The 12932-nt window shown below is 38.2% G+C and overlaps 1 long non-coding RNA gene across 1 annotated transcript; it reads right to left on the minus strand.

The window, feature by feature from the left end:
• Positions 1–2378: 2378 nt before the first annotated feature.
• LOC120106882 lies at positions 2379–2851 on the minus strand. The gene is made up of 2 exons (XR_005508874.1): positions 2797–2851; positions 2379–2670 (listed from the first exon to the last, which is right to left on the minus strand). It is a non-coding gene; the product is annotated as an uncharacterized LOC120106882 (long non-coding RNA).
• Between the last annotated feature and the right edge of the window lie 10081 nt (positions 2852–12932).

The following is a 12932-nucleotide window of genomic DNA, read 5'->3' on the forward strand; positions in this document are numbered from 1 at the left end:
GAGAAGGAAGCGTGATGATGCGATGGTAGAAGAAGCTCTGTTTCCACTACAAAAGAAAGGATATCTCCTGGCGCTTTTTTTGGTCTATCCCGACGCTTTTAAGCGTCGGCGAATTTCCAGCCACGCATCACAAAGCGTGGGTCAGACGTCGGGCAGGTGGGCGTGGGTCGGGTTTAACCCGACGCGTCAAAAAAGCGTCGTCGCTCTATGCCGACGCTTTTAAGCGTCGTTCACGTTATACAAACCCGACGCTTAAAAGCGTCGGCGTACTTCAACCGACGCTTCCCACCGTATTTTGTGTTTGACTATGCCGACGCTTTTAAGCGTCGTTCATTTTATACAAATCCGACGCTTAAAAGCGTCGGCGTACTTCAACCCACGCTTCATGCTGTATTTTGTTTTGGACTATGCCGACGCTTAAAAGCGTCGGCATAGTCAAACCTATGGGTTGCGAACTTCTGGTAGTTGTGAACTTGAGGTTTGCTTTCTCTGTCTCTATATTGAAGACCACCAGCATCTTCACCATCCAAGGCTGTGTCCCTTGAAAAAGACACAGGTGTCTTCTTAAGAGGCTCAACTATCACACAGCAACTCAATTTCAGACGACAATTATAAAACATCTAAATAGACAATGAACAAGGATTAACATATTATTATGCTTAAACATAAAAAGGAGGATCTTGATTGGGTACAATTCCATCTTGGAGATTGAGTGAAAGATTCTAAATCATACAAAAATGATGCCTTAAAAGACTTCTTGTTGCGAGGTTTATGATACATAAAATCTAGTGACGTCAATGCCAAAGTTTGATTACTTCTTTTAAGTTAGAAGGAACAATGCCCAGCAAGTTTTGATGGCTTCTGGAGCAAAAGATCTCCTCTGTGTTTCTCGTCTGCATCCTCGGAGCAAGGTATGAAGGTAAGATGGAAAATTTCAAAGACATTGCAGGAGCTTCAGGTATCTCGCTTGAATCATCCATTTTCCAGCTTCAGGTTATCTAATCACGGAGCATCAATTCTTTCGGTCGCACATTACAATTCTCCTTGTGAAAATTATTCTTTGAGGTCTTCAAAATATGACGCAGGAATCTCTGAGGGAGGAAGCAATGCAGATACACACTTTAACTGTTCAACAAAAAGAGTGCTCGTCAGCCCAATGAAATTGAACTTAAGGTTTTGAATCTTGCAACTGCTAAGTAAAACTGATGGCAGGGTAGAAGACAGGAACCTACCCTATGCTGCTTGTACTTCTCTCTAATAGCCAACAAAGAGGATCCTTTCTTGTTCAATTGCAAATCATGTATGGCATGAATGCACTACTTTAGCTCAGACGGCCTATAATCACTGCAGTGTTGAAGTATTTTGTTCTGGAAAAATGCATCAAGAAAATTGGGCACATCCAAGAAAGACAGGCAGTATATATACTAAGAAGCCCTGTAACTGAAACCATAAACATTTGGAGTAACATGCTCTTACCCAAGGGTTGGATTTTCGATTAACAGTCAATCTTGCAACAAAAAAGAGCTGAAGCAGCAGCTACTGATGGCAAGAACTGAACACAGCCATAGTCAAGTAAGCTCAACTCTGCAAGGTATCTGCCTAAGAACTCCAGCAGAGGAGGATGCTGTAACAGAAGGTGAAAAACCACTATGAATAAATGAACCAGAAGAATTGCAACCTCCAAGGCTAACAGGGTGGGCATGCTGTATTTTCATCCAGACCAAAAAGATTTCTAGAAACAAGTGGATCAGTTCTTCTTTGAGTATTTCAATTTGAACAGGGTGTCCTATAATTGCTTTGCCATTCAATCTGCTCATCAGAGAAACCAGAGGAACATGCTCACCTTGATAACTTGCTTGAACCTTCAAATCCACATCAAACAGCATAGGCCTCATGTTAGCAACATGGTAAATACTGCAGTTTGGACTGAAAGTTAGAGCATTGCCAGGAGAATATGGTTTAAAAGAACTTTGTTAATATGAGCTGCCAGCTTGACTTTAAAAAAAAGAAAGAATAACTAAAAAAATGTAGAACGCAGTGCTTTCTTTTTTTTATTTCTCATTTAGAAGCAAAACGTTTACCAGAAAAGTAACCTACTTGTTCTTAAGGATTTAAAACATGGTCAGTGGAGGGTACCCAGAGCTTTGTTCTTATAAGCGGCCAGCTTTGAATTTACAAAAATAAAAAGAAGAGATATACAACTATATACTTCTTTTTCTCATAAAACTTTGGAAGCTACTGCAGCTAGAATTACATTGAGAGCAAACAATTACAACAAATTAGAACCTACTTCAAGTGTACTTACAAGTTCAATGACTAGAGAAGGATTCTATCAGTCAAAATACTTAAAATAGCGAAAATGACATAATTTACACGGATTAATCACGAAATTATGACAGTACTGATAATGGTTTCTTACATTCCAAAGAGATTACCCCACTCCATCATGTAGTTACTAAAATTATACTCTGGTATGTACATGAGGTCAGCTTCTCCATCCACCCCAAATTCTCCAACTAGAGGATGGTAAGTAACTGTTGAGAAGGACGAGGTAGGGCTGCCCTCACCCTCGCCGCCGCCACCGTTGTAGCCAGAAGCTCCATTCACTGCTTGGGAGAGCTTCCTCATGGACACTTCGGCCTCTGCAAGTTTCTCCTTTAGTTTCATAAGCTGCATGCCAAACAAAATACTTGGTTATCTTCTCCGATGAGCCTCAATAACTATGGAGCATCTTTATATGATGCAGTTCTTGAATACTAAACCACATCTATAGTAACTTGGAAGAGAGAAGCAGACCTCATTCTCAAGGTGGCATTTCTCGACGACGACGGTGTCGTGGGCCGACTTAAGCCACAACCTCGCTTGCTCGCTCTCAACATGGAAATCCGCCATACATCTTACTGATCCATGAAACGGGAAAGAAGTACTAAAGAAATATATAAAAGGAAGGGAAGGTGGAGGGGAAGGAGTAAGGGCAGCTAAAAGAAGCGGAACAGCAAAACAAAGAAAAACACCGAAATGGATGTTCAGCAGCACAACAAATTACCCAGCCAGCTCAAAACTCTTAAGTCAGAAATATAAACAGCAATTACCAGAACAACAGGATCTATCTCTACAGGAAAACAACTCAAAAAAGAAAAAAAAGACAATCCTATAACATCATCAAGGACCTCAGCCAGCAGCCTCCAAGCATAGTCCTCTGATGCCTCTTCATAATCTTTCTTTTGCTTCAGCACCATGTGCCCGCTGATCTCCCATACAGCAGGGTTCACTTGAGTATCCAAGAGCTCCTAGCTCACTTCACCAAGAGCCTGTTTTTCAGCATAGCACTGAGCAATTTGGGCACAGGAAAGAAAATCAGCAAGGCTTGTTTCTACTACACCACGGAAAATTCATGATACAATTATGGATTTAGCCCACCTTCGTAAGTTATGATCATATTTAGAAAGAAAAATTAGAATACCGAGAGATCACCCTCTTCCACATACAGGTAATGGCAATAAATGTTTGATAAACAATTCCTAGCCATCCTTAAAAAAAATTAACCCATCAACTTATGACTACTATGCCTAGTATAGTTAAGAGAACCAACAGTTCAAAGTTCAAACACCGCTACTAGTTCAGGATATGAATTAGTTCACACCGCTTGTTCCCACCCACATTCCATCAAGGAGTATTCCACACATAAGTATCAAGTGCATAGACACCAGCATAAATGAAACTAGAAAAAAATAATAGAATTTACTAAAGAATACAAATAGCAAGCAACAAAAAAATTGACATGTAGAAGTCCAGTTACCTAGTATAGTTTACTTTCATGAAGAAGATGTATTCCAGTTACCTCATCTAGATCGTGGGAGTCAAGTCGTCCAGCCGGACTGCCTGTCCTGAAACCATGTTCCTGTCAAGTCAACATAGAACATACTAATTAAAGTCCTTTCCAAGATCTATACTTATCAAAGTTCTGGCATAATCGTATTTTGGAAATTGAGGTAAGTATCAAAAAAAAAATTTAAAACAATCTAAAAACATTCATCTCAAAATCGTAAGTACACAAACTACGATGTATCAAGAGTCGACGGCATCATCATCTCTACGAGTAGATGAAGTATCAGCAACCTACAAGAAAAAAATACTTTAGAAACTAAAAATACGAAAGTCATCACGCTCATACAAGAATACATTATAATTATATAAAATATTCAAATATATTTAGTTATGTACCGGAGGAGCAAATCTCTGCAAAAAAGATGAAATATGGTTAAGCTGATCCTGCAAAGATTGTATCTTCAACTCTTAGCTCTGCTTCAACTCCGCCATATCAGTCATATGACTCTGCCTCATCTCCTCTATCCTTGTCTCATATGACTGCTTTATCTGTGCCATCTCTGTCTTCAAACTACAAACCTCTGCAGTGCTAGTACCTTGTCTGGCATCTTGGATATATCGGCTCACTGCAGACAGCTGAGTGGGGGTAACTCCGATACCGTAACCCCTCACCCGACCATAACGTTCTGGGCCCATCAATTCTGCATAGACCTGAGCCTCGACGCGACTGGCCGCGTCGGATGGTGATGACTCCCCGACGCGCTCTGAAATGAGATTTGTAGCTCTTTCCTATATCTCTCTCAAGAAAAAAACAGTCACATTAATATTTTAAAAGAAGTAAAATTAATAACAAAATTCTGAACAAATAAAAAATGAATACATACAACTATATCTCTCGACTCGTCCCGGACAAGGCTGCCATCTCGGTGAGTGTGGGTCATCTTATAAAACTCTACCTCACCAAGCTCCCTTCCATGCTCTACCATCTACACATACGGAAAGTATATTGGCAAACTATATATCATGATACGTGCTATATGTTAGTAAAATTTCAAATAGTTTCAAAAGAACTTACGAATTCATTTCTACGTCTCGCATAACTCTTCGAGCCTGAAGTATGAGGAACTGCTTGAGAAACTCGTGCAGCTCTACCAATATTAGAATATGTCTGCCAAAATAAAAGCACACAGTATAATATGATTCAATATATATATTTGCAATCTATATTAATAATAAAGATAATAGAAGATATTGAAACAATATACGTGACCTGTCCTCTTTCAGAAAACCAGTATGAACAAGCTCCCTCCACTGCTGAGGGTATACATCAGGAGGAGTAACACGAGCAACCTCCTCCTCTGTCATACCTTCGCGCTTGAAGTCCGTCTTCAATTTTGCTTTATATTCTTTCCATTGAGGGACTTTAGCACCCAATCATGGCTCTCTGGAGGGAGTACAAACTTACCCTACAACAAGATTCAGAATGTTATAATAATATTAAACATCTAAAATAAAATTATAATACTAAGCAAATTAATATACAGGAGGTGTCGAATTAAAAAGAATAAATTCAATTCATTACCTCTATAAGTCTAAGAAGCTCAACCTTATACGAAGGAAGCATGTCATTCCACTTCGTATAGTTGAGCGGACACAGCTGACCCTTGCGTGCAACCGATCCTAAAAAGCTTGATAGAAGACTTCCAGCTCTATTGATGGGCTGCCCCAATTCGTTGCATCGGATGATGATCTTCTCACCCGGAGGAAGCTTCCACACATCCTTTGCTTGAGTGGGTCCCCGTCTCGTCCTCACCGTCCCTTGTCCATCTATTCAAATTAAATAAAATATGTCTTAAAAAGTTGAAGACAAATATGAACATAAAATCTTTAAATCGAATTACCCTGGATCCGGAGCTCATCCTCCGGACAATCAGCAGGAGGCTCGTGCTGAGATCCTGACTCGTGCTGCTGGTGCTCACATGGCTGCTGGGACTGCAGGGACTGCTCAGAAGTAGATCCCACCTGAGAATGCTGGAACTCCACATCTCTAAATCGTCTCCCTCGGGGCATATTGTTACCTGGAATGCACAAAAAAGAATCAATATTTGGTTAAATAATAAATTTATACTAAATAAAGGCCTAATAAAAGAGAATATAATACTTGGTTAAATGATAAATTGTACTTACCATTATGAAACTACATTCTCATTCAACATCCATCCTAATCAAACTCCTTGGCGCATTTACTTCATCAGTTGGCACAATATTATAAGGCATACACGAGTATAAGTATCATCGTCCTCCTCTTGCAACCTTTTTCCCATATCATACAAGTCCCTAGGTTTCGTCTTAATAACAAGAGACCAATTTTTATCTTTTGAGTCTTGCACAAAAAATACTTGTCGAGCTTGAGATGAAAAAACAAATGGATCATCTTTCAATAGCACACCTGTATGTATCAACCTTGAAAAATTTACAAGTGTGAATCCATTTATGTCTTGCCTCAAACCTCTAGGTGAGTTTATATCCACCCAATCACATCGAAATAATACTACCTTAAAATTTCCATAATAATCCAGCTCATAAATATCTGTTAGAGCACCATAATAATTTTTTCCATCCGCCTCAACCATAACCCCACTATTTTGGGTTTTTCTAAATTTCTCACGCTCTTTAGGATGAAATTTAAAACCATTTTTAATGAACCCACCATATCTGTTGACAATATTATTCGGACCTCGAGCAATGACTATTAACTCCTCGGAACAATTCCTCTCCATCATCATTGGTACCTAAAAAGAATTATAGAAGTAATGATTAATTTCTCTCTATAAAATTTAAAAAAAAAGCTTAATATATTAGACATCTAACCTGTTGATAGTCCCTAGACTCTACCACAAGTGCATGGGTCATGACAAGTAGAATAGGGCAAAAAGAGTATCGTTTCCACAAGGAGGCGATTCAAGTACCAATTTATAAATTTCCTATATTATTTAGACAACCCCAAATTGATGTGACTGACTGCAATTTCTTGACCTGAAAAATCAAATGTGAAAGGTTCCTAGGGCTTGGATTTCATCAATTGAATTCCTTCAATGAATTTAAATCTGATTGTTAATATTCTGCTAATTACAATGACCGAATCCCTTTTTTTTATGTGATATCCTCTTTCAAGGTATAACACCTATACCTATATTAATCCTATGTCTACTTTCGTGATCATAGAAATTAATATAAATTCATTATGATCTGTGAAATTCTTGATTGTAGGTCACAAGGGTGTGCATTTATTTCTAAACTACACCACCAATGTTTGATAAATTCACCAACTAATATCGAACTTCAACTTTCGTTACTTCATTCAACATCTTAAGCATGCAATTCATGGCCAGTAAATTGCAAGAATGAAAACCGAAATCATCAAATTGCAATTAACAAAAGATATTCAATACAACCATACTCAATTCATATCAAAAATTCAATGACTACGTCCTAGCCCTAGGATAAGAAAACTAGCAAATCATAACTAATAAATCAATCCAATTATTTCTCAAACATAAATTCGCATTCAACATTCTAAAAACAATTCAGCAAATAAAAATGAAAAAATATATATATATGAGAAAGGAAAAGAACTCTGTATTTGCAAAAATCCTCCGTTCCGTTCTTTCTCCCAGAATTCCAGCTTTTTCTTCCTCTCGGAATTTCTAGCTTTTCCTCCTCTCGGAATTTCAGATTCTCTGCTTCTTCTTTTTTTTTTTATCTGCTTCTCCTCCTCTTCGTATCTGCTAGCTCTCCTTCTCTTTTCGGAATTTCCTTTTTTTGAATTTTAAAACAGATTTCCTCCCTATCTGCTAGCTGAAATCCCGAAATTCTAGGCTGATTTTTAGACTCGACTCCCAGCTGGATTTAGAGCACCAAAACGATATACTTTGGAGTTGGACCCTTCACGAAAGTTTTAGATATAGTTCTCAGCTTTCCAACGCATCTGGGTTTGCATTATTCTGACTTATATAACTCCAGATACAAGCTGAAAACCGAAACAGGGTCTGGGCCGCAGTAAAATTCTGGACAGATTCGGACTTCTCCGTTTCGGCTAAGTTTTGGACTTTAAAACGGCAGAACTTGGTTTTGTGATCTTCATAAAAGTTTTAGATCTCCATCTTATCTTTCCAGCAAGCTAAACAACATCTAAAACGGAGGTCTGTAGCTCTAGTTAGAACCCAAAACCGAACAGTGTTCTGGGTTGACTAGACCAGCCCAATTTCAACCAATTCAATAATTAAACACCTGCAAAATACCAAGAATTTTCAAGAATTAAATAAATATAAAAGACACCTAAATTCTAGACAAATGAGCTAAGAACATACAAAACACTCTAAAACAAAATAATTAAGACTAAGAAAATGTGTGAAATAAATTCTCACGTCAAATACCCCCAAACTTGAATGTTTGCTTGTCCTCAAGCAAAAGAAAAACCATAAAAACAAAGGACAATAACCATAGTCAGGCTCAACTCATCACACCCAAAGGACCTATTATGTAAACATCAAATCTTCAACTTAGTACATAAACAATAGCAAATAAAGGAAAACTAAGCATACTCACATTCTCTAGATCAAATATCCATATATAATTCCAAACTCAATCATATTTATCATGCGACCAACACAATTGAATCATGTAACAACTCAACCTGCAATCACCCCTTTTCACTACTACAAACAAGGTAGCAAACTAGAGAGTTTTTTTTTTTTTTTTTTTTTTTTTGAAATTTATTCTTTGTCTTTAAGTTGTCACTTGCCTTTTGACGCGAATACAAGCATTTGTGATGGATGCACCCGGTTACTCAACAAGTCACATACTTAAAGTGCTTTTGCATACTCATATTTCAAGTTGCCGTTTGACGTAAAAGTAAACATTGGTGATGAATACCCCTAGTTACTAAGCAACTCAAAACATTGGAGTAGAAAGAACTTTGTACACATTTATTTATTCGACTGTCTAATCATTATCACTCTATTTACTTAAACCCTGTTTAGGACTAGATCAAAGGGGATAATCACAAGAAAAGCATCACACTCATCTTTTATGCATAATCACACAACTCATACAACTTTGCAAGGAAAGATGTACTTCAATAATCCCAAAGGAAAACAAATATGCTTACTCTTGCTTTATAAGATATTGCCTATCCTAAATCAAATTCAATGCTTAAACACAATAAAGAACCCAAAAGTGTAATGTTGATCCTAGATAAGTCTCACACAAGTGCAAATGCATGTTCATTTCTCCTAATCTTTCACATAAAAATTTGGTTTGGAAGACATGGATATGATCACCAATTAACTTGCATGAAAGTGAACAAACCAGAATTTCGAAAAAATTTTCTTTCTCAAACAAACATAACCTGTACCAACATTCAGCATAATCAAATATCCACTCCCCCAAATTTTCACATTGTCCTCAATGTGAAAGCAAAGAAAAATGGAAGACTAATACTCCCCTTTTAGCAAGGCTGAACACAATGAATGTCCGACTGAATTGAACACGAACTAGCTTTTTGCTTGATTTTTCTGCACCTACACAACACAACCAAAAAGAAAGGGGTAACAACAATAATTATTCAAAGACTTAAATAAAAACAACAATTAAAACATATAACAAAAGACAAAAGAAAGGATTTTTTTTTTTTTTTTGTGGTTGGGTTGCCTCCCAAGAAGCGCTTGTTTACAGTCATTAGCTTGACTTCCACACCATCAACCATAGGTAGGATTCTTCAAAGAGTAAATCACTCCTTTAGGAACCACATTACTAGCAAGATAAGGCTTCAAACGCTGCCCATTAACCTTGAATGCACCAGTGACCTCACTACGCACCTCAACAGCACCATATGGATACACTTTCGTTACCGTGAATGGGCCAGACCACCTAGAACGAAGCTTGCCTGGAAATAACTTAAGTCTTGAGTTGAAGAGTAATACTTGCTGCCCAATTTCGAAGTTTCTAATCTGAAGATGTTTGTCATGCCAATGCTTTGTCTTTTCCTTGTAAATCCGAGTATTTTCATAAGCATCCAACCTAAACTCCTCCAACTCACTCAACTGTAACAATCTCTTTTCCCCCGCAGCTTTCAAATCCATGTTCAAATCCTTGATTGCCCAATAGGCCCTGTGTTCCAATTCCACTGGTAAGTGACAAGACTTTCCAAAGACAAGTCTGTAAGGAGACATACCCAAAGGTGTCTTGAAAGCTGTCCTATAGGCCCAAAGTGCATCATCTAACTTATTTGCCCAATCCTTTCTTGAACTGCTCACAGTTTTCTCCAAAATTTGCTTCAATTCCCTATTTGCAAGTTCCACTTGCCCATTTGTTTGGGGATGATAGGCAAGTGCCACCTTATGAGTAACCCCATATTTCTTCAACAAAGCCTCAAATGACCGATTACAAAAATGGGAGCCTTCATCACTAATAATAGCTCTCGGCACACCAAATCTTTGAAAAAATATTTTTCTTCACAAATCTCATCACCACTCGAGAGTCATTAGTCTGAGTTGCAGTAGCTTCAACCCATTTAGACACATAATCCACTGCTACCAGAATGTACTGATTATTGAAGGAAGAAGGAAATGGGCCCATGAAATCAATTCCCCATAAATCAAACAGTTCAACCTCCAAGATATTGGTCAAGGGCATCTCATTCTTTTTCGAAATGTTGCCAACCCTCTGACATCTATCACACATGCTCACATATTGTCTAGTATCTTGATACATGGTCGGCCAATAAAAACCAGATTGCCATACCTTTGCAACTGTCTTAGAGGTACTGAAATGTCCACCACACTCCAAGGAATGGCAATGGTCAAGTATATCCTCCATCTCATCTTGGGGCACACATCTTCTAATCATCCCATCTGCACAGTGTTTATAGAGTAGCGGTTCTTCCCAAAAATAATGCTTCACATCCCACAAAAACTTTTTCTTCTGATGATAGCTCAAATCAGGGGGAACAATGCCACTCACCAAATAGTTCACCAAATCAGCATACCAGGGGATGACTGAAACTGCCAACAACTGCTCATCTGGAAAGCTTTCATTAATGGGCACCTCATCTGCTCTTGACTGCCCCTCTAATCTAGACAAGTGATCTGCCACCACATTCTCCATGCCTCTCTTGTCTCGAATCTCAAGATCAAATTCTTGAAGCAACAGCACCCACCGAATCAAGCGCGGTTTGGCATCTTTCTTTTTCAGCAAGTACTTGATTGCTGAATGGTCCGTATATACGATTACCTTGGAACCTACAAGATAAGATCGAAACTTGTCAAAAGCAAACACAACAGCAAGCAATTCTTTTTCAGTAGTTGCATAATTCAACTGTGCATTATTTAAAACTCTACTAGCATAATATATAACATGCAACTTCCTGTCTTTTCTCTGGCCGAGAACAGCACCCAGAGCGAAATCACTAGCATCACACATTAGCTCAAAAGGCAAACTCCAATCTGGGGCTGCCATAATTGGTGCTGACACCAACTCTTGCTTCAACCTGTTAAAAGCATTCAAGCAGTCCTTATCAAAATCAAACACAACATCCTTATTCAACAGATTACAAAGAGGTTTAGAAATTTTAGAGAAATCCTTAATAAAACGCCGGTAAAATCCTGTGTGACCAAGAAAACTTCTAACTCCTTAACATTTGTAGGTGGTGGCAATTTTTCAATAATTTCTATTTTTGCTCGGTCCACTTCAAGGCCTCTTGCTGAATTTTGTGGCCTAAAACAATACCTTCCTGCACCATAAAATGACATTTCTCCCAATTCAAGACCAAATTGGTCTCCTCACAGCGCTGCAAAACTCGAGATAAGTTATCTAAACAACTATCAAAAGAAGATCCAAAAACAGAAAAATCATCCATGAAAACCTCCATGGATCTTTTCAACAAAATCAGAGAAAATAGCCATCATGCAACGTTGGAAATGTAGCAGGTGCATTACACAAACCAAAAGGCATCCTACGGAATGCAAAAGTACCATAAGGACAAGTGAAGGTGGTCTTTTCTTGATCTTCGGGGGATATAGAAATCTGGTTATACCCTGAATAACCATCTAAAAAAAGTAATATGCATACCCAGCAAGTCTCTCAAGCACCTGATCAAGAAAAGGTAAAGGAAAATGATCCTTACGGGTAACACTATTAAGTTTCCTATAATCTATGCAGACTCTCCACCCAGTTACTGTCCTAGTGGGAATTAATTCATTATTTCATTATGCACCACAGTCATCCCATCCCTTTTTAGGTACTACCTGCACTGGACTATCCATAAACTATCAGCTATAGGATAAATAATCCTGCATCTAACCATTTAAGAACTTCAGCCCTAACTACTTCTTTCATGTTCGGATTTAACCGTCTCTGATTTCAACAATAGGTTTATGGTTATCCTCCATTAAAATTCTATGCATACACAATGAAGGGCTAATTCCCTCTAAGGTCTGATATAGTCCCATCCTATGGCTTTTTTTCTCAATCTCAAAATACGTATCAATTTGTCAAGTTGCTCATCAGACAAAGAAACACTCCACAATCACAGGCAAAGTATTATTCTCACCTAAAAATGCATACATGAGAATGTGAGGGTAATGGCTTCAACTCCAGAACTGGTGCTTGCACATTAGAAGGGGGAGGGGGTGGCTTACCTTTGCCGATATCCTCAAAATAAATACCTCTCTTCTTTGGCTTAGGACATGTAGCCTCTAATGCACACGCCACTTTAGCAATCTCTAGATTATCATCTTTACTTGTCCCTGCACTCACTAAACAAGTCTCAAGAGGTTCTTTAGTATTTTCAGCCTTAAAAACTCTCTGGTCGACTCATCTACAACATCAACTCGAAAACATGATCAGTAAAAGAAGGATATTTAGTAGCTTCAAATAAATTAAACTCTACCTCTTCTTCACCAACCCTTCAAAGTCAACCTACCATTCTTAACATCTATGATAGCTCCAGCTGTGGCTAGAAAGGGCCGGCCTAAAATGATAGGGATCTCGGTGTCTTCTTCCATCTCCAAAACAATAAAATCAACTGGAATGATAAACTTCTT

The sequence above is a fragment of the Phoenix dactylifera genome, unplaced genomic scaffold (assembly GCF_009389715.1).
Source record: "Phoenix dactylifera cultivar Barhee BC4 unplaced genomic scaffold, palm_55x_up_171113_PBpolish2nd_filt_p 000674F, whole genome shotgun sequence".
NCBI lineage: Eukaryota > Viridiplantae > Streptophyta > Magnoliopsida > Arecales > Arecaceae > Phoenix > Phoenix dactylifera.